This window comes from Carassius gibelio, chromosome A12 (assembly GCF_023724105.1).
Source record: "Carassius gibelio isolate Cgi1373 ecotype wild population from Czech Republic chromosome A12, carGib1.2-hapl.c, whole genome shotgun sequence".
Classification (NCBI taxonomy): domain Eukaryota; kingdom Metazoa; phylum Chordata; class Actinopteri; order Cypriniformes; family Cyprinidae; genus Carassius; species Carassius gibelio.
Genome location: NC_068382.1, coordinates 1,927,933 through 1,954,429, shown reverse-complemented (window position 1 = coordinate 1,954,429; position 26,497 = coordinate 1,927,933).

Genomic DNA, 26,497 nt, shown 5'->3' with positions numbered 1-26,497 from the left:
GCTATTTTGGGTTTAGTAGTCATATTTTTCGTCAAAGTTGTGGGGGCTTTTGGGGTCCTTAACATACTCAAAAACTCTTGAAAATTTGCACACACTTTGGAATCTGTGGCCTTTAGGAGCCTGCAGAAGCTGGGACCCGGGCGTGGCACAGGGGCTCTACGGCGCCCCCTGGATCACAGTCAGAAATGTTGATGTATAGCTCACACATACTTGCCAATATTCATTTGAAACTCAGTACACATATAGATCTCATTGTGCCGAACAACTTTCGTATTGAATATCATAGGCTACGCCCAACAGGAAGTCAGCTATTTAGAGTTATGTAAAAAGCGCATGCTCTGGAATTTGAAATACTTGTCATAGGTTTTTTACTCGATTGCCGCCAAACTCGGTCAACATGATCTCAAGACATTGGGGATGAAAAATTGCCAGGGGATTTTTGATATCTCGAACGGTTTGCTCGTGGCGAGGCTTTGAAATTATGGCGAGAAATGAGAAACAGGAAGTGTCTAATACCATCCACATACATTTCCTAATTTTAATCAAACTTCATCAGATTATTCATTGTATGATGTCGATCGCATATATGTGACTATTAGGAGTCAAAGTTATAGCGCCACCAAGTGGCAGCAGGAAGTGTGTCATTTTCAAAATGCTTTGAATTCAGCATCTTATTTTTACTCGATTTGCTTCAAACTTCATCAGAATAATGTTAAAACACAGCCGATATAAATCTGCTGGGGGGATATTGATATCTAAAAATATTGTTGCCGTGGCAACATGTCAAACTGGAATACTTCTGAGGTGATTTTGAGGCATATAACATACTTAGAATTTCATCAAACTCAGAACACATATCAGTATTAGTGACAGCTAGACACTGGCAAAATTTCATAAGAGGGCGTGGAAGAGGCACTCTATAGCGCCACCTTTTGTCAAAAGTGGGGGGGGTTAGTTTTAGCTACAGACACCAAACTCAGTACAAAAATTGTTCTTATCAAGACGGACAACTTTCTAATTCACAGTCATCAGCTACGACCAACAGGAAGTCAGCTATTTTGATTTGAATGTGGATTGTTTTTTACATTTAGCTGTGAATTAATGCATACTGCTCAGAGGAGAGTAACACTATACACACCAAACTTGGTGTACATGTTGAAAAAACATTGAGGAACTTAAATTGTGAATGGGTTTTGGATAGCTTGGATGGTTTTGTCGTGGGGATTTTTTTAAATGACAATAAAGATGGAATTATTAATTTTCCTGCATTTTTAAATTCCAAACACTTCAAAACCTTTTTTCATACAGAAAAAAAGTTATTCTGAGTAAATATGCATAGTTTCATGACTTTACAACACTGTATGGATAACAGAAAATTAAAAAACTGTCAGACATCTCATATCACTCTGTCCCTCTGTTTGAGTGTGTGTGCTTAGACTTCCATTGTCTGAGAGAAATAGCGCCCCTACAGGTGCAGTTACCGGACTAAAAAAGGGAGGAGACTGTCTTTTTGTTTCACTTTTAAATCGGTTAAAATACAAATAAATACTTGGATTTAATTCACACTGACAAGCTAAACCAACATATATGATTATTATCAGGTCAGGGCTCATTAATAATTGATGTGTGGTCAGTGATACGTGAGAAACACGAGAGATGAATCACCGCTCTGAGCACCAGCGTGTGGAATGATGAGCTCAGAAAAAAACGAGTTTATTCTTGTTTTATAGCTATTTAAAATAAAGTATTGCAGCGATATCACACAATTCACCAATTAGAGCACACCAAGAGCTAAATTAAAATGTTTTTGAACTGTTTGTGTGAAAATGAAATATTCGCGGCTGCCTATCTGAAATCACTGCCTCAGATCAGCGCGCACAGTGTCACAAGTTCAAAACTAACGAATTTATTCTTGTTTAAGAGCTTTACAAAATAAATTATTGCCATAAATGCAAACAATACATCCATTATAACACAACACGAGCTAAATGCAGGTGTTTGTGACCAGTTTAAGTGTGCAAGACTATTTGAAAGCGAGACTGGCAGAATAACATATCTCTCGAGCTGCAGGATTCTGCCTTTCGTCGTAAGAACGAACACATCACGGACAAGATTATTTCAAAATACATAATAGCTTGGCGAATATAAACGAAAACAGCCACGTGAACATAAACTGTTGAGAAATAAATCTGAAGTGGATCTACTGGATTTTAATATTAAGTGACCGCATATACCAGCTGCTTCTGTCTTCACTTTTAATCTATATAAAAAATTAAACTCATTCATCTTGGCTGCTTTTTTAATGTGTGTACGTATTTATTTATTATTTTGCTCTAACAAGACTCAATCTATATTTAATTAAATCTATTACATTTGATTTTACATTTGATTTTTCCATTTCTGCATCTAAACGCCTAAAAACCTAAAACATGCTCTATTATACTATTGTTAGCAATTTCTTTATCGTCCAATTTATCTGGTGTACACGCTTTTATTTTCATAATAAACTCGTTTGTTAGATTATACACAGTTATAGTGGTCTATAATAAATATTGACAGGTTTTATTCAAGCTTTTTAGAATGATTGCCGTAGGCAAATTTTTAAAAATGTAAATCCCAAAAAAAAAAAAAAATTGTAAATAAATAAAAAACATTGGAAAATAATAACTTGTACTTTTTTATACATTTTGTATAGTTTCATAGTTTATGCATTATAGTTATAAAAACAAACAAATTAAGCCACTCACATAGAAATCTTAGGCCTTATCCTTTTCTGACAGTTTTAGGGATTTTTAAAAATCCTAAAAAACCTTATTGGTGCTGCAAATAATAATTTCAAACTAATTTGATACTGACCTCTGACATCCTGTGACATGATATTTATTTGAATTTACATAATCTCATGGATGTAACAGTAAATCTGTTCAGCTCACAGATCAAGACTAAGCTGTAATGCAAGCAGAACTTTCACAAATGCTTGTAGGTCAATAAAATCATTACAAAACACTTACAAATCATTTAAGGGATTTGATAACACTGTAAAATAATGTCTAATTTGTTAACATTAGCAAATGCATTGATAACACTTTATAATAACTGCACTCATTAGTAAATAGTCAGTTCATGCTTCATAAAGCCTTGTCCCAATATTAATAGTCAGTAGTAAGCAGTTTATAAATACAGCTATAAATAGCTCATTTATTAAAAAGGAGAGTGAAGGGTCAGTTATCTTCCTATGAAAAATAAAAAAAATAAAAATAAACAAACAACAACACTGATTGATACAGAACTCAGAAATGTTATTGTGGATTTATGATAAACTCAGCCTGTAAATTAATTCATTCTCCTCCAAGAAGACACAAGTAGTTCACACCAAACTTTTTTAACATGAAGCTAATATACTGAAGATGTTAAATTGCGAATGGGTTTAGGATAACTTAAATGGTGTGGCCATAGAGATTTATTAAAGTAACATAAAAAAATACCATAGTTATTTTACTATATCTTTAAAAATTTTAATTCCAACTCTTCATAAATTTTTATATACCTAGAAGTCATCATTTGAAGGAAGCACAGTAAGTTTCATAGCTTTATCATTTTCAAGAGCCAGCATAAAATTAAAACTATCATAACATATAAATCAAGCTTGCAATTCTTAGTACCAATAACGGCCACCAGATGGAGCTATAGGATCACTTTTAAATAATTATTGTAGAAACAAGTATGATTTAAACCATTTATAGAAATCTTTCAAAGAAAAATAATATGAATTTTATGTATTTTACTGATAAAATGACCCTCACTTTATTAGAATAACAAGCTGAAGTATTGTGAACTGTATTTTAAGAATAATTCTTTATAGGCTTTATGGACAGATAAGTTTTGAGTGACTCTTGAAGGATCAGCACCACATCCTCTTTTACCACTGTTTAAAGAATGTATCTTACAGAACAGGTGTGAATGAATTTTGAATAGCTTGAATGGTTTTGTCGTGGTGATTTTTTGAAATAACAGTAAAAAAGTAACCAGTAAATGTCTTTTATTTTTTTAAGTGCAGCTTCTAAACACTTCAAAAAAATGTACACATAGAAGACAAGTCATTCTGAGGAAATATGCATAGTTTCATGACTATACAACACTATATGGATGATAGAAAATTAAAAAACTATCATACATCTGATGTCACTCTGTCCCTCTGTCACTGTGGGTAATGTGTGTGTGTGTGTGTGTGTGTGTGTGTGAGTGTGTTAAGTGAATTAGGTGTGAAACTATCAGGGAGCATTTAGTCTCCAGTGCCAACATTTTACAGAACTGCCACTTTCCTGGAGTCTCAGAATTACAATGTGTCAGGTTCTGAGAAATCAAAGATTCCAAAAAAATGATTTAATTAGAATACCATGAAGTATTGTGAAATACTATATATTAAGACTTTATATATATGCTTTATGAACAGATTTGAGTGACTCGTGAAGGACCAGCACCACCTCCTCTTGTCCGATGGTTTGAGGAATATATCTTCCAGAATCCGGGATTAAGATTTAGGAGCTCATTTTTATTCCACCTCCTTTCCTGAAAGTCTGTCTTGCAGAATTGACTAAAAATTAATCTTCACATTAATTCCTAATTATTTTGCAATTATTTTTGTCAGTTCTTCTTGACCTGTTTTTTTTTTTTTCTTCTTCTTTTCTGACCTCATGACCCAGTCAGCATTTTTGTACAATGGTCAAGTCTTAACTTATCCATTTCTGTATTGCATTTGTGTTTGATATTTCTCATGGGTATTTCATAATTTTCGACTTTGAGTTAAAACAGTTTGAGTTAAAACTCTTTTTTAGCGCATTTCATCTGTAAAAGAAAACATGCCTAATAATTCTGCACATGAATATAAGGAGTTTTTCTCTTCCAGCTTTCCTGGACTATTGCATAGCACTTATAAATGATTAAATAAAAAATAATGGTTGTTATTAAGATTGATATGGTTTGGAATTGGTAAAATGTGCTTGGAAAAAAATCACAATAAAACAATGTTTTAATGTTTAAGTTTGGAATATTAACTGACATAAATTAATGCTATATAAATATTGTTCATGTTAACATAATGTTTATAAATGAAATCTTATTGTAAAGTGTTACTAAATATATATATATATGTTTGGGGAATATATATGTATATTGTTCTGTGAATGTGATTTTAAAGTCTAGATGATTCGGATTAACCCTTTAACCGCCATATTCTTTAAAACCTCACTGCCAGAGGGATATTGTGAATGCATGTGCCCGCTGGACACAGTTTACCTGATGCCACCGGGGTGGTGATGGCATTGGTGGCTTGAGCCCGCCATCGCTGCTTGCAGCTATATTTATTATTATTCTTCTTCTTCTTCTTCTCCCGAATGAATCGCATTTTTGAGGGCTTTAACATGCTCAAAAAGTCATGAAACTTTGCACACGCGTCAAACCTGGTGAAAATTTTCGTCTGATATAGGATTCAGAAGAGGGTGTGGCAAAATGGCTCGACAGCGCCACCTATACCAAGAAAATCAACAGCCTTCCAGCTGTGTTTCACGTACATGCACGAAAATTGGCACACATATGTAACACACCAATACCTACAAAAAAGACTCTTGGAGCGAAATTCTAAACCCAACAGGAAGTCCGTTATTTTTAATATTATGAGCATATTTTGTGTAATTTTGGTCATTTCCATGTGTTGTATTTTAACGAACTCCTCCTAGAGAGTTCTTCAAATCAACACCAAATTTGGTATGCCTAATCTAAAGGCCTTTGCGATGTTAAATTGCGAAGATCTTGAGTTTTCGTTGAAGGGCGTGTCCGTGGCGGCCTGGCGAATTTCGATGATTCGCCATGAAAAATGAAGTTGCTATAACTCACACATACAATGTCCAATCTGCCCCAAACTTCACATGTTTGATGAGACTCCTGTCCTGAACAGTTTGACATGACCATATTCAGTTATAGTCATAGCGCCACCTATTGGCAACAGGAAGTGACATATTTTACCCTGCGACAAACTACTCCTAGAAATTTTTGACATCAATGTCTTTTTTGTGGTCAGTCTAATCTAAAGGCCTGTGTGATGTTAAATTGTGAAGATCTTGAGTTTTCGTTAAAGGGCGTGTCCATGACGGCGTGACAAAGTTCGATGTCTTGCCATGGGAATAAAATATGTTATAACTCAGACATAAAATGTCCGATCTTCCCCAAACTTCACATGTGTGATAAGAGTCCTGGCCTGAACACATCTGAAGGCCATTATTCCAACGGGTGTGGCAAAATGGCTCAATAGCGCCACCTATACACATTCAACGGAGTGTGCCTCGAGCTATGTTCCACGTACATGTACAAAAATCGGTACATATATGTAACAGTCCAATACCTACAAAAAAGTCTCTTGGTACGAAATCCGAATCCCAACAGGAAGTCGGTTATTTAGAATTTTCTCTGCAAAATTGGCAATCTTTTTGCCATTTTCAGGGGTTGTACTTTAACGAACTCCTCCTAGAGATTTATTCAGATCAACAGCAAACTTGGTCAGTTAAATCTAAAGGCCTTTATGATGTTAAATTGCGAAGATCTTGAGGTTTCGTTAAAGGGCGTGTCCATGGCGGCCTTACAAATTTCGATGTTTTGCCATGAAAAAGGAAGTTGCTGTAACTCAGTCATACAATGTCCAATCTGCCCCAAACTTCAAATGTTAGATAAGACTTCTGCCCTTAACAGATCTACATGCCCATATTCAGTTATAGTCATAGCGCCACCTGCTGGCATCAGGAAGTGACATATTTTACTGTAACTCAGACATACAATGTCCAATCTGCCCCAAACTTCACATGATAGATAAGACTTCTGCCCTTAACAGATCTACATGCCCATATTCAGTTATAGTCATAGCGCCACCTGCTGGCAACAGTAAGTGACATGTTTTACGCTGCGACAAACTACTCCTAGAAATAGTATTACATTAATGTTTTTTTTGTGGTCAGTCTAATCTAAAGGCCTGTGAAATGCTAAATTATGGAGATCTTTTTTTTTTTTTTTAAAGGGCGTGTCCATGGCGTCATGACAAAATTTGCTGTCTCGCCACAGTAAAGGAAGTTGTTGTAACTCAGGCATAAAATGTTCGATCTTCCCCAAACTTCACATGTTTGATAAGAGTCCTGCCCTGAACACAACTGAAGGCCAATATTCCATTATAATGATAGCGCCACCTGCTGGCAACAGGAAGATTGGCACATATATGGAATAACTTTGATATATTCAACTCATATTTATGAGTTTAAATGCATATTTCTCACCGCTCACCTATTTACTAAAGCCACTCGCTGCCAGTGAGCCCGGGTGCGAGGGCCCGTTCATCGCTGCTTGCAGCTTTAATTAGGGCCCGAGCACCGATGGTGTGAGGACCCTCTTGGAATTGCTCCGTTTATTATTATTATTATTATTATTATTATTATTATTATTATTATTATTATTATTATTATTATTATTATTATTATTATTATTCTCCAAAATGAATCGCATTTTTGAGGGCCTAAACATGCTCGAAAAGTCATGAAACTTTGCACACACCTCAGAACTGGCGAAAATTTACGTCTGATATGGGTTTCAGAAGTGGGTGTGGCAAAATGGCTCAACAGCGCCACCTATACACGTTCAACGGTGTGCGCCTCGAGCTACGTTTCATGTACATGTATGAAAATCGGTATACACATGTAACTCTCCAATACCTACAAAAAAGTCTCTTGGAGCAAAATCCGAAACCCAACAGGAAGTCGGTTATTACTAATATTATGAGCAAATTTTGTGTCATTTTTGTCATTTCCATGCGTTGTATTTTAACGAACTCCTCCTAGAGATTCATTCAGATCAACACCAAATTTGGTATGCCTAATCTGAAGGCCTTTGCGATGTTAAATTGCGAAGCTTTTGAGTTTTCGTTAATGGGCGTGTCCGTGGCGGCCTGGCAAATTTCGATGATTCGCCATGAAACAGGAAGTTGCTATAACTCAGACATACAATGACCAATCTGCCCCAAACTTCACATGTTTGATGAGACTCCTGACCTGAACAGATTGACTTGCCCATATTCAGTTATAGTCATAGCGCCACCAATTGGCAGCAGGAAGTGACATATTTTACACTGCGATGAACTACTCCTAGAAATTTTATGACATCAATGTATTTTTTGTGGTCAGTCTAATCTAAAGCCCTGTGCGATGTTAAGTTGTGAAGATCTTGAGTTTTCGTTAAAAGGCGTGTCCATGGCGCCGTCACGAAGTTCGATGTCTCGCCATGGGAATAAAAGATGTTATAACTCAGGCATAAAATGTCCGATCTTCCCCAAACTTCACATGTGTGATAAGAGTCCTGGTCAGAACACATCTGAAGGCCAAAATTCCATCAGGTGTGGCAAAACGGCTCGATAGCGCCACCTATACACTTTCAACAGAGTGCGCCTCGAGCTATGTTTCATGTACATGTACAAAAATCGGTATACACATGTAACACACCAATACCTACAAAAAAGTCTCTTGGTACGAAATCCGAATCCCAACAGGAAGTCGGTTATTTAGAATTTTCTCTGCAATATGGGCGTTGTTTTTGCCATTTTCAGGGGTTGTACTTTAACGAACTCCTCCTAGAGATTTATTCAGATCAACACCAAACCTGGTCAGTGTAATCTTAAGCCCTTTGCGATGTTAAATTGCGAAGATCTTTAGATTTCGTTAAAGGGCGTGTCCATGGCGGCCTGACAAATTTCGATGTTTCGCCATGAAAAAGGAAGTTGCTGTAACTCAGACATACAATGTCCAATCTGCCCCAAACTTCACATGTTAGATAAAACTTCTGCCCTTAACAGATCTACATGCCCACATTCAGTTATAGTCATAGCGCCACCTATTGGCAACAGGAAGTGACATGTTTTACGCTGCGACAAACTACTCCTATAATTTTTTTGAGATTAACATATATTTTGTGGTCAGTCTAATCTAAAGGCCTGTGCAATGTTAACTTTTGGAGATCTTGAGTTTTTGTTAAAGGGCGTTTCCATGGCGCCATGACAAAATTTGATGTCTTGCCACAGCAAGAGAAGTTGTTGTAACTCAAGCATAAAATGTTCAATCTTCCCCAAACTTCACATGTTCGATAAGAGTCCTGGCCTGAACACATATGAAGGCCAATATTCCATTATAATGATAGCGCCACCTGCTGGCAACGGTAAGATTGGCACATATATGGGATATACTTTGATATATTCCACTTATATTTCGGACATTAAATGCATATTTCTCAACGTTCACCTTTTTACTAAAGCAACACGATGGCGGTGAGCCCGGGTGCGAGGGCCCGTTCATCGCTGCTTGCAGCTTTATTAGGGCCCGAGCACCGATGGTGTGAGGACCCTCTTGGAATTGCTCCGTTTATTATTATTAGGGCCCGAGCACCGATGGTGTGAGGACCCTCTTGGAATTGCTCCGTTTATTATTATTATTATTAGGGCCCGAGCACCGATGGTGTGAGGACCCTCTTGGAATTGCTCCGTTTATTATTATTATTATTATTATTCTTCTTCTCTAAGATGAATCGCATTTTTGAGGGCCTAAACATACTCGAAAAGTCATGAAACTTTGCACACACCTCAGAACTGGCGAAAATGTACGTCTGATATGGGTTTCAGAAGTGGGTGTGGCAAAATGGCTCAACAGCGCCACCTATACACGTTCAACGGTGTGCGCCTCGAGCTACGTTTCATGTACATGTATGAAAATCGGTATACACATGTAACTCTCCAATACCTACAAAAAAGCCTCTTGGAGCAAAATCCGAAACCCAACAGGAAGTCGGTTATTTCTAATATTATGAGCAAATTTTGTGTCATTTTTGTCAATTCCATGCGTCGTATTTTAACGAACTCCTCCTAGAGATTAATTCAGATCAACACCAAATTTGGTATGCCTAATCTAAAGGCCTTTGCGATGTTAAATTGCGAAGCTTTTGAGTTTTCGTTGAAGGGCCTGTGTGTGGCGGCCTGGCGAATTTCAATGATTCGCCATGAAACAGGAAGTTGCTATAACTCAGACATACAATGACCAATCTGCCCCAAACTTCACATGTTTGATGAGACTCCTGTCCTGAACGGTTTGACATGACCATATTCAGTTATAGTCATAGCGCCACCTATTGGCAACAGGAAGTGACATATTTTACGCTGCGACAAACTACTCCTAGAAATTTTTGACATCAATGTCTTTTTTGTCGTCAGTCTAATCTAAAGGCCTGTACGATGTTAAATTGAGAAGATCTTGAGTTTTCGTTAAAGGGCGTGTCCATGGCGCCATGTCAAAGTTCGATGTCTCGCCATGGGAGTAGAAGTTGTTGTAACTCAGTCATAAAATATCAGATCTTGCCCAAACTTCAAATGTTTGATAAGAGTACTGACCTGAACACATCTGGAGGCTAATATTCCATTGGGTGTGGCAAAATGGCTCGATAGCGCCACCTCTACATTTTCAATGGAGTGCGCCTCGAGCTACATGTCATATACATGTACGAAAATCGGTAAACATATGTAACACACCAATAGCTACAAAAAAGTCTCTTGGTACGAAACCCGAATCCCAACAGGAAGTCGGTTATTTTTAATTTTCCCTGCAAAATTGGTGTTGTTTTTGGCATTTTCAGGGGTTGTATTTTAACGAACTCCTCCTAGAGATTTATTCAGATCAACACCAAACTTGGTCAGTGTAATCTAAAGCCCTTTGCCATGTTAAATTGCGAAGGAATTGAGGTTTCGTTAAAGGGCGGGTCCATGGCGGCCTGACAAATTTCGATGTTTCGCCATGAAAAAGGATGTTGCTGTAACTCAGACATACAATGTCCAATCTGCCCCAAACTTCACATTTTTGATAAGACTCTAAACCTGAACAGATCTACATGCCAATATTCAGTTATAGTCATAGCGCCACCTATTGGCAACTGGAAGTGACATATTTTACACTGTGACAAACTACTCCTAGAAATTTTATGACATCAATGTCTTTTTTGTGGTCAGTCTAATCTAAAGACCTGTGTGATGTTTAGTTGTGAAGATCTTGAGTTTTTGTTAAAAGGCATGTCCATGTCGCCATGACGAAGTTCGATGTCTCACCATGGGAATAAAAGATGTTATAACTCAGGCATAAAATGTCCGATCTTGCCCAAACTTCACATGTGTGATAAGGGTCCTGTCTTGAACACATCTGAAGGCCAATATTCCATTATAACAATAGCGCCACCTGCTGGCAAAAGGAAGATTGGCACACATATGGAATAAACTTTGATATATTGCACTTATATTTATGAGTTTAAATGCATATTTCTCAACGTTCACCTTTTTACTAAAGCCACACGATGGCGGTGAGCCCGGGTGCGAGGGCCCGTTCATCGCTGCTTGCAGCTTTAATTAGGGCCCGAGCACCGATGGTGTGAGGACCCTATTGGAATTGCTCCGTTTATTATTATTATTATTCCGCTTCTCCAAAATGAATCGCATTTTTGAGGGCCTAAACATGCTCAAAAAGTCACCAAATTTTGCACACGCCTCCGAACTGGCGAAAATTTACGTCTGATATGGGTTTCAGAAGTGGGCGTGGTAAAATGGCTCGACAGCGCCACCTATGCACGTTCAGCGGTGTGTGCCTCGAGCTACATTTCACGTACATGTATGAAAATCGGTACACACATGTAACACACCAATACCTACAAAAAAGACTCTTGGAGCAAAATTCTAAAACCAACAGGAAGTCGGTTATTTGTTATATTATGAGCAAATTTTGTGTAATTTTGGTCATTTCCATACGTTGTATTTTAACGAACTCCTCCTAGAGATTTCTTCAAATCAACACCAAATTTGGTGTGCCTAATCTAAAGGCCTTTGCGATGTTAAATTGCGAAGATCTTGAGTTTTCGTTGAAGGGCGTGTCCGTGGCGGCCTGGCGAATTTCGATGATTCGCCATGAAAAATGAAGTTGCTATAACTCAGACATACAATGTCCAATCTGCCCCAAACTTCACATGTTTGATGAGACTCCTGTCCTGAACAGATTGACATGCCCATATTCAGTTTTAGTCATAGCGCCACCTATTGGAAACAGGAAGTGACATATTTTACGCTGCGACGAACTACTCCTAGAAATTTTATGACATCAATGTCTTTTTTGTGGTCAGTCTAATCTAAAGGCCTGTGCGATGTTCAGTTGTGAAGATCTTGAGTTTTCGTTATAAGGCTTGTTCATGGCACCGCGACGAAGTTCGATGTCTCGCCATGGGAATAAAAGATGTTATAACTCAGGCATAAAATGTCCGATCTTCCCCAAACTTCACATGTGTGATAACAGTCCTGACCTGAACAGATCTGCAGGCCAATATTCCATTATAATGATAGCGCCACCTGCTGGCAACAGGAAGATTGGCACATATATGGAATAAACATTGATATATTCTACTTATATTTATGAGTTTAAACGCATATTTCTCACCGTTCACCTATTAACTAAAGCCACTCGCTGCCGGTGAGCCCGGGTGCGAGGGCCCGTTCATCGCTGCTTGCAGCTTTAATTATTATTATTAGGGCTCAAGCCTGGAGGGCGAGAGCCCTATTGTTTTCCTTAGGATTATTTTTTTTTTTCTTTTTTTTTTTTCTTTATTCTTCTAATTTTTTTCTAATGTTTCGGGGGCTTTTGGGGTCCTTAACATGCTCAAAAACTCTTGAAAATTGGCACACACCTTGGAACCTGCGGCCATTAGGGCCGGGCAGAGTCTGATACACGGGCGTGGCACAGGGGCTCTACAGCGCCCCCTGTAGTACCGAGGGCCATATATCATGCATACTTGCACGTTTAGATATGAAACTTGGTACATATATATAACTCATCAAACCAAACAACTTTCACACTGCATGTCATAAGCTCCGCCCAACAGGAAGTTGGCTATTTAGAGTTTTATGAAAAACACATGCTCTGGAATTTGATATACTCCTCTGAGGAACTCCACCCGTTCACCACAAAACTCGGTGAACACGATCTCAAGACATTGGGGATTCTAAATTGCGAAGAGATTTTTGATATCTCGAATGGTTTGCCCGTGGCGAGGCGTTGAAATTATGGCGAGAAATGAGAAACAGGAAATGTCTAATAACATCCACATACATTTGCTGAATTTGATCAAACTTCATTGGTTTGTTCGTTGTATGATACCGATCATATATATGTGACTATTAGGAGTCAAAGTTATAGCGCCACCAACTGGCAGCAGGAAGTGAATCATTTTCAGAACGCTTTGAATTCAGCATCTTAGTTTTACTTGATTTGCTTCAAACTTCATCAGAATAATGACAAAACACGGCCGAAGAAAATCTGTTGTGGGGATATTTATATCTAATATAGTGTTGCCATGGCAACGTGTCAAACTTGAATGTTCTGTTCTGGTGATTTTTAGGCAGATAACTAGCTCAGATTTACATGAAACTCGAAACAGATATCAGTATTAAAGATAGATAGACAATGGCAAAAGCTTTTAAAAGGGCGTGGAAGAGGCACTCTATAGCGCCACCTTTTGTCAAAAGTGGGGGGGTTAGTTTTAGCTACAGACACCAAACTTGGTACATAAATTGTTCTTATCAAGACGGACAACTTTCTAATTCGCAGTCATAAGCTACGACCAACAGGAAGTTGGTTATTTTGACTTGAATATGGATTTTTGGGAATTTTCTTTTGTGAATTAATGCATACTCCTCCCAGGGGAAGTACACTATACACACCAAACTTTGTCTACATTAAGAAAAAACATTGAGGAACTTAAATTGCGAATGAATTTTGGATAGTTTGAACAGTTTTGTCGTGGTGATTTTTTGAAATAACAGTAAAAAGTGAAACATTAATCGTCTTGTATTTTTAAATTGCAGCTTCCAAACCTTTAAAAAACATTTTTCATTTAGAAAACCAGTGATTCTGAGGAAATATGCATAGTTTCATGACTTTACAGCACTGTATGATTAAAAGAAAATTAAAAAACTGTCAGACATCTGATCTCACTCTGTCACTCTGTTTGAGGAATGTATGTGTGCTGACTGTGTGTGTGTGTGTGTGTGTGTGTGTGTGTGTGTGTGTGTGTGTGAGTGTGAGTGGGGGAGAGGTGTGAGGTGTGAGGTGAGTGGCAGACAAGACAGGGAGAGAGAGAGGGACTTAAACATCTCTTTAATCACCAGAAAAAAATATTATTTTAAATTGTTATTTTTTTGTTGTTGTTGCTAATTGTGCTGTTTTCATTACAGCTTAAGAAATATCTTAGGCCTTATCCTTTTCTGACAGTTTCAGGGATTAAAAAAATTCTAAAAATACTTATTTTAGCTGCAAATAATAATTTCAAATTAATTTGATACTGACCTCTGACACCCTGTGACATGACATTTATTTGAATTTACATAATCTCATGGATGTAACAGTAAAACTGTTCAGCTCACAGATGAATACTAAGCTGTGATGTAAGCAGAACTGTTTCACAAATGCTTAAAGGTTAATGAAATCATAACAAAACACTTTTAAATTATTTAAGGATTTGGTAACACTTTAAAATAATGTCTCAATTGTTAACATTAGTAAATGCATTGGTAACACTTCATAATAGCTGCACTCCTAGCTAAGCATTAGTAAATAGCCAGTTCATTCTTTATATATCCTTCTCCCAAAATTAATATTTTAGTAAGCATTTTATAAATACAGCTATAATTAAATTGTTCATAGTTTATATGCACATTTATTTTGAGGAGATTAAAGGCTGTTATCTTCCAAAATAAAAAAAAAATAAAAAAAATAAAAATAAACAAACACAGAACTAAAAAGGGAATCATTAATTGGCTTGTATTTTTAAATTGCAGCTTCCAAACATTTCAAAGCATTTTTTCATACAGAGATCAAATCATTCCGAGGAAATATGCATAGTTTCACGACTTTACAACACTGAATGGACAACAGAAAATTTAAAAACTGTCAGACTTCTTAACTGACATGATCTCACTCTGGCCACTCTGTCTGTGTGAGGGAAGGGAGGGGAAGAGGGAGGGGGAGTGTGAGGGGGTTGGTGACTGACTGCATTTTTGGTGACTGAGAGTGTGTGTGGATTGTAGGGAGGGGAGGTGCTATCTGGCAGAGAGAGACAGAGAGAGAGAGAAAGAGAGAGAGAGAGAGACCTAATCATCTCTTTAATCATCAGGGGGGAAAAAAATCTGTATTTTAAATGTTTATTGTTTTTGTTGTTGCTAATGGTGGTGTTTTTTATCCCTTTCATTACAGCATAAGAAATATCTTAGGCCTTATCCTTTTCTGACAGTTTTAGGGATTTAAAAACATCCTAAGAATCCTTATTTGTGCTGCAAATAATAATTTCAAACTCATTTGATACTGACCTATGACATCCTGTGACATGACATGACATTTATCTGAATTTAAGAGTTATGAATCTACATCCGTCTGCATGGACTCTTGTTTGTAGGTGTTCTAAACTTGCTTACTCCTATTATCATATTAACTGACGTGAATGAATTCTATATAAATATTGTTCATGTTAACATAATGTTTATGAATGGAATCTTATTGTAAAGTGTTACTAAAGTTATATATATATATATATTGTTCTGTGAATGTGATTTTAAAGTCTAGATGATTCGGATTAACCCTTTAACTGCCATATCCTTTAAAACCTCACTGCCAGAGGGATATTGTGAATGCATGTGCCCGCTGGGCACAGTTTACCTGATGCCACCGGGGTGGCGATGGCACTGGTGGCTTGAGCCCGCCATCGCTGCTTGCAGCTATATTTATTATTATTATTCTTCTTCTCCAAAATGAATCGCATTTTTGAGGGCCTAAACATGCTCGAAAAGTCATGAAACTTTGCACACACCTCAGAACTGGCGAAAATTTACGTCTGATATGGGTTTCAGAAGTGGGTGTGGCAAAATGGCTCAACAGCGCCACCTATACACGTTCAACGGTGTGCGCCTCGAGCTACGTTTCATGTACATGTATGAAAATCGGTATACACATGTAACTCTCCAATACCTACAAAAAAGTCTCTTGGAGCAAAATCCGAAACCCAACAGGAAGTCGGTTATTACTAATATTATGAGCAAATTTTGTGTCATTTTTGTCATTTCCATGTGTTGTATTTTAACGAACTCCTCCTAGAGATTCATTCAGATCAACACCAAATTTGGTATGCCTAATCTGAAGGCTTTTGCGATCTTAAATTGCGAAGCTTTTGAGTTTTCGTTAATGGGCGTGTCCGTGGCGGCCTGGCAAATTTCGGTGATTCGCAATGAAACAGGAAGTTGCTATAACTCAGACATACAATGACCAATCTGCCCCAAACTTCACATGTTTGATGAGACTCCTGACCTGAACAGATTGACATGACCATATTCAGTTATAGTCATAGCGCCACCTATTGGCAACAGGAAATGACATATTTTACACTGTGATGAACTACTCCTAGAAATTTTATGACATCAATGTATTTTTTGTGGTCAGTCTAATCTAAAGGCCTGTGCGATGTTAAGTTGTGAAGATCTTGAGTTTTCGTTAAAAGGCGTGTCCATGGCGCCGTCACGAAGTTCGATGTCTCACCATGGGAATAAAATATGTTATAACTCAGGCATAAAATGTCCGATCTTCCCCAAACTGCACATGTGTGATAAGAGTCCTGGCTTGAACACATCTGAAGGCCAAAATTCCATCAGGTGTGGCAAAATGGCTCGATAGCGCCACCTATACACTTTCAACAGAGTGCGCCTCGAGCTATGTTTCACGTACATGTACAAAAATCGGTATACACATGTAACAAACCAATACCTACAAAAAAGTATCTTGGTACGAAATCCGAATCCCAACAGGAAGTCGGTTATTTTGAATTTTCCCTTCAAAATTGGTGTTGTTTTTGCCATTTTCAGGGGTTGTACTTTAACGAACTCCTCCTAGAGATTTATTCAGATCAACACCAAACTTGGTCAGTGTAATCTAAAGCCATTTGCGATGTTAAATTGCGAAGGACTTGAGGTTTCGTTAAAGGGCGGGTCCATGGCGGCCTGACAAATTTCGATGTTTCGCCATGAAAAAGGAAGTTGCTGTAACTCAGACATACAATGTCCAATCTGCCCCAAACTACACATGTTGGATAAGACTCTTGACCTGAACAAATCTACATGCCAATATTCAGTTATAGTCATAGCGCCACCTTTTGGCAACAGGAAGTGACATATTTTAGACTGCGACAAACTATTTCTAGAAATGTTATGACATCAATGTCTTTTTTGTGGTCAGTCTAATCTAAAGACCTGTGTGATGTTTGATTGTGAAGATCTTGAGTTTTTGTTAAAAGGCATGTCCATGGCGCCGTGACGAAGTTCGATGTCTCGCCATGGGAATAAAAGATGTTATAACTCAGGCATAAAATGTCCGATCTTCCCCAAACATCACATGTGTGATAAGGGTCCTGGCCTGAACAGATATGAAGGCAGATATTCCATTGGGTGTGGCAAAATGGCTCGATAGCGCCACCTATACACTTTCAACGGAGTGCATATGCACTTTCAACAGAGTACGCCTCGAGCTATGTTTCACGTACATGTACAAAAATTGGTACACACATGTAACACTCCAATACCTACAAAAAAGTCTCTTGGTACGAAATCCGGATCCCAACAGGAAGTCGGTTATTTTGAATTTTCTGTGCAAAATTGGCATAGTTTTTGCCATTTTCAGGGGTTGTACTTTAACGAACTCCTCCTAGAGATTTATTCAGATAAACACCAAACTTGGTCAGTATAATCTTAAGCCCTTTGCGATGTTTAATTGCGAAGATCTTGAGGTTTCGTTAAAGGGCGTGTCCATGGCGGCCTGACAAATTTCGATGTTTCGCCATGAAAAAGGAAGCTGCTGTAACTCAGACATACAATGTCCAATCTGCCTCAAACTTCACATGTTAGATAAGACTTCTGCCCTTAACAGATCTACATGCCCATATTCAGTCATAGTCATAGCGCCACCTGCTGGCAACAGGAAGTGTCAATGTTTTACACTGCAAATAACTACTCCAAGAAATTTTATGACATCAACATTTTATTTTGGTCAGTCTAATCTAAAGTTCTTTGCAATGTTAAATTGTGGAGATCTTGAGATTTTGTTAAAGGGTGTGTGCATGGCGCCATGACAAAATTTGTTGTCTCGCCATAGGAAGAGAAGTTGTTGTAACTCAGGCATTAAATGTTCAAGCTTCCCCAAACTTCACATGTTCGATAAGAGTCCTGGCCTGAACACATCTGAAGGCCAATGTTCCATTATAATGATAGCGCCACCTGCTTACAACAGGAAAATTGGCAGATATATGGAATAAACTTTGAAATATTCCACTTATATTTCTGAGTTCAAATGCATATTTCTCAACGTTCACCTTTTTACTAAAGCCACATGATGGCGGTGAGCCCGGGTGCGAGGGCCCGTTCATCGCTGCTTGCAGCTTTAATTAGGGCCCGAGCACCGATGGTGTGAGGACCCTCTTGGAATTGCTCCGTTTATTATTATTATTATTATTATTATTATTATTATTATTATGATTCTTCTTCTCCAAAATGAATCGCATTTTTGAGGGCCTAAACATACTCAAAAAGTCATGAAACTTTGACAACACACCTCAGAACCGGCGAAAATGTACATATGATATGGGTTTCAGAAGTGGGTGTGGCAAAATGGCTCAACAGCGCCACCTATACACGTTCAACGGTGTGCGCCTCGAGCTACGTTTCATGTACATGTATGAAAATTGGTATACACATGTAACTCTCCAATACCTACAAAAAAGTCTCTTGGACCAAAATTCTAAACCCAACAGGAAGTCGGTTATTTTTAATTTTATGAGCAAATTTTGTGTCATTTTTGTCATTTCCATGCGTTGTATTTTAACGAACTCCTAGAGATTTATTCAGATAAACACCAAATTTGGTATGCCTCATCTAAAGGCCTTTGCGATGTTAAATTGCGAAGATTTTGAGTTTTCATTGATGGGCGTGTCCGTGGCGGCCTGGCGAATTTCGATGATTCGCCATGAAAAATGAAGTTGCTATAACTCAGACATACAATGTCCAATCTGCCTCAAACTTCACATGGTTGATAAGACTCTGGAACTGAACAGATTGACATGCCCATATTCAGTTATAGTCATAGCGTCACCTATTGGCAACAGGAAGTGTCATATTTTATGCTCCGAAGAACTACTCCTAGAAATTTTATGACATCAATGTCTTTTTTGTGGTCAGTCTAATCTAAAGGCCTGTGCAATGTTAAATTGTGAAGATCTTGAGTTTTCGTTAAAGGGCGTGTCCATGGCGCGGTGACAAAGTTCGATGTCTCGCCATGGGAGTAGAAGTTGTTGTAACTCAGGCATAAAATATCAGATCTTGCCCAAACTTCACATGTTTGATAAGAGTACTGACCTGCCCAAATCTGGAGGCCAATATTCCATTGGGTGTGGCAAAATGGCTCGATAGCGCCACCTATACACTTTCAATGGAGTGCGCCTCGAGCTACATGTCACGTACATGTACGAAAATCGGTACACATATGTAAAACACCAATAGCTACAAAAAAGTATCTTGGTACGAAATCCGAATCCCAGCAGGAAGTCGGTTATTTTGAATTTTCCCTGCAAAATTGGTGTTGTTTTTGCCATTTTCAGGGGTTGTACTTTAACAAACTCCTCCTAGAGATTTATTCAGATCCACACCAAACTTGGTCAGTGTAATCTAAAGCCCTTTGAGATGTTAAATTGCGAAGATCTTGAGGTTTTGTTAAAGGGCGTGTCCATGGCGGCCTGACAAATTTCGATATTTCGCCATGAAAAAGGAAGTTGCTGTAACTCAGACATACAATGTCCAATCTGCCTCAAACTTCACATGTTAGATAAGACTTCTGCCCTTAACAGATCTACATGCCCATATTCAGACATAGTAATGGCGCCACCTGCTGGCAACAGGAAGTGTCATGTTTTACACTGCAAAGAACTACTCCAAGAAATTTTATGACATCAACATTTTATTTTGGTCAGTCTAATTTAAAGGTCTTTGCAATGTTAAATTGTGGAGATCTTTAGATTTTGTTAAAGGGCGTGTTCATGGCGCCATGACAAAATTTGATGTCTCGCCACAGCAAGAGAAGTTGTTGTAACTCAGGCTTGAAATGTTCGATATTCCCCAAACTTCACATGTTCGATAAGACTCCTAGCCTGAACACATCTGAAGGCCAATATTCCATTATAATGATAGCGCCACCTATTGGCAACAGGAAAATTGGCACATATAAATGACTTTGACATATTCCACTTATATTAACGATTTGAAATGCATATTTCTCACCTTCACCTTTTTACTAAAGCCACACGATTGCTGTGAGCCCGGGTGCGAGGGCCCGTTCATCGCTGCTTGCAGCTTTAATTAGGCCTCAAGCCTGGAGGGCGAGAGCCCTATTGTTTTCCTTAGGATTATTTAGGGCTCAAGCCTGGAGGGCGAGAGCCCTATTGTTTTCCTTAGGATTATTTTTTATTATTATTATTATTATTATTTTTTTTTCTAACGTTACGGGGGCTTTTGGGGCCCTTAACATGCTTAAAAAGTCTTGAAAATTAGCACACACATTGGAACCTGCGGCCATTAGGGCCGGGCAGAGACTGATACACGGGCGTGGCACAGGGGCTCTACAGCGCCCCCTGGAATATGGAGGGCCATATATCATACATACTTGTACGTAGACGTACGAAACTCGGTACACATATAGAACTCATCAATACAAACAACTTTCGTATTGCATGTCACAGGCTCCGCCCAACAGGAAGTTGGCTATTTAGGGTTTATTATTCATATTTGTCGTCAAAGTTGTGGGGGCTTTTGGAGTCCTTAACATACTCAAAAACTCTTGAAAATTTGCACACACCTTTGGATCTGTGGCCATTAGGAGCCTGCAGAGGTTGGGACCCGGGCGTGGCACAGGGGCTCTACGGCGCCCCCTGGAACACAGTCATAAATGTTGATGTATAGCTCACACATACTTGCACGTATTAATATGAAACTCAGTACACATATAGATCTCATCGTGCCGAACAACTTGCGTATTGCATGTCATAGGCTCCGCCCAACAGGAAGTCAGCTATTTAGAGTTATGTAAAAAGCGCATGCTCTGGAATTTGATATACTTGTCATAGGTTTTTTACTCGATTGCCACCAAACTCGGTCAACATGATCTCAAGACATTGGGGATGAAAAATTGCCAGGGGATTTTTGATATCTCGAACGGTTTGCTCGTAGCGAGGCGTTGAATTTATGGCGAGAATTGAGAAACAGGAAGTGTCTAATACCATCCACATACATTTCCTAATTTTAATCAAACTTCATCAGATTATTCATTGTATGATGTCGATCGCATATATGTGATTATTAGGAGTCAAAGTTATAGCGCCACCAACTGGCAGCAGGAAGTGTGTCATTTTCAAAATGCTTTGAATTCAGCATCTTATTTTTACTCGATTTGCTTCAAACCTCATCAGAATAATGTTAAAACACAGCCGATATAAATCTGCTGGGGGTATATTGATATCTAAAAATATTGTTGCCGTGGCAACATGTCAAACTGGAATACTTCTCAGGTGATTTTGAGGCATATAACATGCTTAGAATTTCATCAAACTCAGAACACATATCAGTATTAGTGACAGCTAGACACTGGCAAAAGTTCATAAGAGGGCGTGGAAGAGGCACTCTATAGCGCCACCTTTTGTCAAAAGTGAGGGGGTTAGTTTTAGCTACAGACACCAAACTCAGTACAAAAATTGTTCTTATCAAGACGGACAACTTTCTAATTCACAGTCATCAGCTACGACCAACAGGAAGTCGGCTATTCTGATTTGAATGTGGATTGTTTTTTACATTTAGCTGTGAATTAATGCATACTGCTCAGAGGAGAGTAACACTATACACACCAAACTTGGTGTACATGTTGAAAAAACATTGAGGAACTTAAATTGTGAATGGGTTTTGGATAGCTTGGATGGTTTTGTCGTGGTGATTTTTTAAAATGACAATAAAGATGGAATTATTAATTTTCCTGCATTTTTAAATTCCAAACACTTCAAAACCTTTTTTCATACAGAAAAAAAGTTATTCTGAGTAAATATGAATAGTTTCATGACTTTACAACACTGTATGGATAACAGAAAATTAAAAAACTGTCAGACATCTCATATCACTCTGTCCATCTTAGACTTCCATTGTCTGAGAGAAATAGCGCCCCTACAGGTGCAGTTACCGGACTAAAAAAGGGAGGAGACTGTCTTTTGGTTTCGATTTTAAATCGGTTAAAATACAAATAAATACTTGGATTTAATTCACAATGACAAGCTAAACCAACATATATGATTATTATCAGGTCAGGGCTCATTAATAATTGATGTGTGGTCAGTGATACGTGAGAAACACGAGAGATGAATCACCGCTCTGAGCAGGAGCGTGTGGAATGATGAGCTCAGAAAAAAACGAGTTTATTCTTGTTTTATAGCTATTAAAAATAAAGTATTGCAGCGATATCACACATTTCACCAATTAGAGCACACCAAGAGCTAAATTAAGATGTTTTTGAACTGTTTGTGTGAAAATGAAATATTTGCAGCTGCCTATCTGAAATCACTGCCTCCGATCAGCGCGCACAGTGTCACAAGTTCAAAACTAACGAATTCATTCTTGTTTAAGAGCTTTTTAAAATAAATTATTGCCATAAATGCACACAATACACCCATTATAACACAACACGAGCTAAATACAGGTGTTTGTGACCCGTTTATTTGCGCAAGACTATTTGAAAGCGCGACTGGCAGAATAACATGTATCTCTGGAGCTGCAGGATTCTGCCTTTCGTCGTAAGAACGAACACATCATGGACAAGATTATTTCAAAATACATAATAGCTTGGCTAATATAAACGAAAACAGCCACGTGAACATAAACTGTTGAGAATTAAATCTGAAGTGGATCTACTGGATTTTAATATTAAGTGACCGCATATACCAGCTGCTTCTGTCTTCAATTTTAATCTATATAAAAAATTAAACTCATTCATCTTGGCTGCTTTTTTAATGTGTGTACGTATTTATTTATTATTTTGCTCTAACAAGACTTAATCTATATTTAATTAAATCAATTACATTTTATTTTACATTTGATTTGTCCATTTCTGCATCTAAACGCCTAAAAACCTAAAACATGCTCTATTATACTATTGTTAGCAATTTCTTTATCGTCCAAGTTATCTGATGTACACGCTTTTATTTTCATAATAAACTCGTTTGTTAGATTATACACAGTTATAGTGGTCTATAATAAATATTGACAGGTTTTATTCAAGATGTTTAGAATGATCGCCGTAGGCTAATTTTTTTAAATGTAAATCCAAAATAAAAATAAAAAATTAAATAAATAAAAAACATTGGAAAAGAATAACTTGTACTTTTTTATACATTTTGTATAGTTTCATAGTTTATGCATTATAGTTATAAAAACAAACAAATTTAGCCACTCACATAGAAATCTTAGGCCTTATCCTTTTCTGACAGTTTTAGGGATTTTTAAAAATCCTAAAAAACCTTATTTGTGCTGCAAATAATAATTTCAAACTAATTTGATACTGATCTCTGACATCCTGTGACATGATATTTATTTGAATTTACATAATCTCATGGATGTAACAGTAAATCTGTTCAGCTCACAGATCAAGACTAAGCTCTAATGCAAGCAGAACTTTCACAAATGCTTTTAGGTCAATAAAATCATTACAAAACACTTACAAATCATTTAAGGGATTTGATAACACTGTAAAATAATGTCTAATTTGTTAACATTAGCAAATGCATTGATAACACTTTATAATAACTGCACTCATTAGTAAATAGTCAGTTAATGCTTCATAAAGCCTTGTCCCAATATTAATAGTCAGTAGTAAGCAGTTTATAAATACAGCTATAAATAGCTCATTTATTAAAAAGGAGAGTAAAGGGTCAGTTATATTCCTATGAAAAAAAAAATAAAAAAAATAAATAAACAAACAACAACACAGATTGATACAGAACTCAGAAATGTTATTGTGGATTTATGATAAACTCAGCCTGTAAATGAATTCATTCTCCTCCAAGAAGACACAAGTAGTTCACACCAAACTTTTTTAACATGAAGCCATATACTGAAGTTGTTAAATTGCGAATGGGTTTAGGATACCTTAAATGGTGTGGCCATAGAGATTTATTAAAGTAACATAAAAAAATACAATAGTTATTTTACTATATCTTTAAAAATTTTAATTCCAACTCTTCATAATTTTTTATATACGTAGAAGTCATCATTTGAAGGAAGCACAGTAAGTTTCATAGCTTTATCATTTTCAAGAGCCAGCATAAAATTAAAACTATCATAACATATAAATCAAGCTTGCAATTCTTAGTACCAATAATGGCCACCAGATGGAGCTATATGATCACTTTTAAATAATTATTGTAGAAACAAGTATGATTTAAATCATTTATAGAAATCTTTCAAAGAAAAATAATATGAATTTTATGTATTTTACTGATAAAATGACCCTCACTTTATTAGAATAACAAGCTGAAGTATTGTGAACTGTATATTAAGAATAATTCTTTATAGGCTTTATGGACAGATACGTTTTGAGTGACTCTTGAAGGATCAGCCCCACATCCTCTTTTACCACTGTTTAAAGAATGTATCTTACAGTACAGGTGCGGATGAATTTTGAATGGCTTGAATGGTTTTGTCGTGGTGATTTTTTGAAATAACAGTAAAAAAGTAACCAGTAAATGTCTTTTATTTTTTTAAGTGCAGCTTCTAAACACTTCAAAAAAATGTACACATAGAAGACAAGTCATTCTGAGCAAATATGCATAGTTTCATGACTATACAACACTATATGGATGATAGAAAATTAAAAAAACGATCATACATCTGATGTCACTCTGTCCCTCTGTCACTGTGGGTAATGTGTGTGTGTGTGTGTGTGTGTGTGTGTGTGTGTGTGTGTGTGTGTGTGTGTGTGTGTGTGTGTGTTAAGTGAATTAGGTGTGAAACTATCAGGGAGCATTTAGTCTCCAGTGCCAAAATTTTACAGAACTGCCACTTTCCTGGAGTCTCAGAATTACAATGTGTCAGGTTCTGAGAGATCTAAGATTCCAAAAAATGATTTAATTAGAATACCATGAAGTATTGTGAAATACTATATATTAAGACTTTATATATAGGCTTTATGAACAGATTAGAGTGACTCGTGAAGGACCAGCACCACCTACTCTTGTCCGATGGTTTGAGGAATATATCTTCCAGAATCCGGGATTAAGATTTAGGAGCTCTTTTTTATTCCACCTCCTTTCCTGAAAGTCTGTCTTGCAGAATTGACTAAAAATTAATCTTCACATTAATTCCTAATTATTTTGCAATTCTTTTTGTCAGTTCTTCTTGACCTGTTTTTTTCTTCTTCTTTTCTGACCTCATGACCCAGTCAGCATTTTTTGTACAATGGCCAAGTCTTAACTTATCAATTTCTGTATTGCATTTGTGTTTGATATTTCTCATGGGCTTTACAGTTTGAGTTAAAACTCTTTTTTAGCGCATTTCATCTGTAAAAGAAAACATGCCCAATAATTCTGCACACATGAATATAAGGAGTTTTTCTCTTCCAGCTTTCCTGGACTATTGTATAGCACTCATAAATGATTAAATAAAAAATGGTAGTTATTAAGTTTGATATGGTTTGGAATTGGTAAAATGTGCTTGGAAAAAAATCACAATAAAACAATGTTTTGATGTTTAAGTTTGGAATATTAACTGACATGAATGAATGCTATATAAATATTGTTAACATCATGTTAACATAAAGTTTAGAAATGAAATATTATTGTAAAGTGTCACTAAGGTTATATATATATTTTTCTGTGAATGTGATTTTAAAGTCTTGATGATTCTGATTAACCCTTTAACTGCCTTATCCTTTAAAACCTCACTGCCAGAGGGATATTGTGAATGCATGTGCCCGCTGGGCACAGTTTACCTGATGCCACAGGGGTGGCAATGGCATTGGTGGCTTGAGCCCGCCATCGCTGCTTGCAGCTATATTTATTATTATTATTCTTCTTCTCCAAAATGAATCGCATTTTTGAGGGCCTAAACATGCTCGAAAAGTCATGAAACTTTGCACACACCTCAGAACTGGCGAAAATTTACGTCTGATATGGGTTTCAGAAGTGGGTGTGGCAAAATGGCTCAACAGCGCCACCTATACACGTTCAAAGGTGTGCGCCTCGAGCTACGTTTCATGTACATGTATGAAAATCGGTATACACATGT